General features: G+C 35.8%; 1 protein-coding gene across 2 annotated transcripts in view; it reads right to left on the bottom strand.

The window, feature by feature from the left end:
* The window catches only part of LOC118733832 (probable RNA-binding protein 18), a 19166-nt gene that overhangs the window by 1146 nt on the left and 15164 nt on the right, over positions 1-2856 (bottom strand). The window lies entirely within an intron of this gene.

The raw sequence follows: 2856 nt of genomic DNA, 5'->3' as shown, positions 1-2856 counted from the left end.
CGAAATCTCTGTAAGCATATACACAGGATTAGTTACATACTTTTAATGCCACTTTATTGGGTCTTACCTGGCTCCACTGTGGTGGTCACCGTATACATTGTAGTTCACGCTAAAAATTTTCACTTTATCTTTCAGTACAAGGCGGCCTGCATTCAAATAATCAATGGTACGCCTAATAGGCGCGCGTCCTTTCATGAAAGGCATATTGGCAAAATTTTTATAAAAAGTTTAATTAAGAAAATTGAGAATTACAAAATCATAAGCAACCGATTGGGAATGCGGCTGCAGGCGGTTAGCCAACTGTCAAAAGATACTCCGAACAGCTGTTTCCGAATTCGAAGTTAGAGCAGTAGCGCCAAGAAAATCAAAGGAACTGCGACGGCACTGCGTTGCCGACCCTTGCAGAAAATACAGCATGGCTTCCGGTACGTTAGTTTTTACTAGAATTATGTGAATTTCCGTGCGATAATTATTGGTTTAAATAGTGTAAAGTGCTAAAAGATTGTTATTGTGCTGTGCTCTTTTGCTTGTTAGTGTTTTAAATGCGAATAAATCCGTGAAATATTTGTATACAACAGAGCAAGTAATAAGTGTGTATTTTGATAGTCCGTCCAAGCCAAATTGTTTTGTTTTAAAATTTTCGTGGCAATTTGGTCAGGTGTTTTGTGAATAGTTATCGAGTATTTGTATTAGAAAGTGATATGTGGTGCTCGGATATTTATGCAAGTGCATATTTTTGTTTAACATCAACAGAATCAACATTAACTGAAAGTCCAGACCTTGGTAGAAATGTGAGTTAATTTGGTACTAACTATTATGTTTTGTATATTTTCACACATTTTGCATGATTTTGAATATTTGCATATTTTTGTATATATTTTGCATATTTTTGTATATATTTTGCATATTTCCTATAACTAAAATATGTATGTATGCGTCATATCGACCTCCTTCTGCCTGAATTGTGATGACAGGCTGCGCCAGAATAGAACGGATCCAATTTACCAGTACACAATGTACTACATGCCGTAGAGCAGAAATGCACATTCTATCGAAGGTGGCATTGTCAAAAGCACCCTCAATGTCTACAAATATGCCCAAGGCGAATTCTGGCATTGCTAATTCTGGCAACCAGATTTTGCAAATCCGTCACACAGGATTTCCCGCCTGCAGGCATGTTGATATTATAAGATAAGAAGATGTGATGTGAGCGCCTCCCTACGAGTGCCAATCTTTGCAGACATCTTAGCATAGAGTATGTCATGCTAATAGGCTTTTAGCTTCTGGGGCTATTATAATCATCCTTTTCAACCTTAGGGTAAGTACAAAGGCGACATCAACCAGATTCCAAGGTTTTGGTAGGCAAGTGCAAGAGAAACTGTAAAAATCATTTTCAAGGGCGCTAACTAAATCTCAACACCTTTTTTAAGTACAATAGCTAGGATGCATATCTTATGGCATCTTCCTTAGCCACAGTTCCGGCAACAAACCAGCAGATGTACCTTGACACTGTGGTTCTGGCATACCCTGCCTCACCAGTCAAGCGAGGGGAAGGCGTAACCATCACCTGATTTCCAGGAAAAAGAGTTTCTAGAAGAACGGTCGCCGTTAAAGAGCCATCAGGCCTCATGAGTGATCGCAGCTTTGCGTTTTGGTTCTTCTCAGAACTTTTACCAGCCTAGCCGTTTGACTCAAGGTTTCAATACAAAACTAATGCCTAGCACAGTTTTAAATTAACAGCTACACATTTATGCGATTTTGCTGCAACGATTTATTTGAACACTCACAGTTTTTCTTTCCGTCGGGCAGCCTTTCGGGGTTTTCTTAAAGCTGATTTTTTAATTCATAAAAAAATACACTTCTTTGTAAAGCGTATGTGTGTGTTTGCCTGCTCTTAGTTACTACATCAAAAAAGCTCCATACAGAAGTAATTTTAAGTGGCTTACCCAAGAAGGATTGTAAAAAGAGCTTCTCTAATTGTCTTCTGTGCGAATGCATAAGTTTATATACAATTTTCATTCTTATATTTTTCCGCTAATTTAGTATAAAAATATGGTTCATTCTACAATTCCTAAACTTTGTGCACTCTCGCGAAAATTCCGCAAATTTTTATGAAAATTTTCAACTTTTTAATCAGACTTTCTAGAATTTTTTTTGAGTATGCAGATTTGTAGCCCATTCAATTTTATTATAATAAAGTGCAAGCTTTAAGTAGCTAGAAATTACTGTTGACTTTTGGCAATTTTTTTTCACGCAGTCTCTTTCATACAAAAATTTTTTTTCGCAAATAATTTATATGGAAAAAATGTAAAACACCTTAAACAAAAAATAAAATTCTCAAAAATCAACGCGATTTTTGACTAACTCCGCACATGCACTTTTTTTTACTAGAATTTAATGGGCTGCAAAACTGCATACCCACAAAAACTCTAAAAAATCTAAAAGATCTGAATTTTCGTGAGTTTTGTGCAAAGTTTAGGAATTATATTTTTATGTTTTTTGTTGTTGAATGAACCATATTTTTATACAAAATTGGTGGAAAAATATTAGAATAAAACTTTTTGCATATATTGTGAAGAATTTGCTGTGCCCATACTTTGTTCCGGCAGTGTATATTGTGATGCAGATCTTTGACAGCAAATATTTATGACTTGTTAATGTGTTTTTACTTTTTTTTTCCGAAAATTGGTAGCACAGACTTTGGCAAACTTTCCCATGGTGTAATATTCAGTCGAACAATGCGCAAGAATGACACAAAACATGTCGATAAAAAAACCAGCACATTTTCCCCTAAACGGATACCTACGTCACACTCAGAAAAAGGTTTAGTTATAATAACCAAGATTTGGTTATAGT

This window comes from Rhagoletis pomonella, unplaced genomic scaffold, assembly GCF_013731165.1.
Source record: "Rhagoletis pomonella isolate Grant_MI unplaced genomic scaffold, Rhpom_1.0 Rhpom_scaffold_00002, whole genome shotgun sequence".
NCBI classification, from domain to species: domain Eukaryota; kingdom Metazoa; phylum Arthropoda; class Insecta; order Diptera; family Tephritidae; genus Rhagoletis; species Rhagoletis pomonella.
Note: the sequence above shows the minus strand (reverse complement) of the source record. Positions and strands in the feature narration are given on the sequence as shown.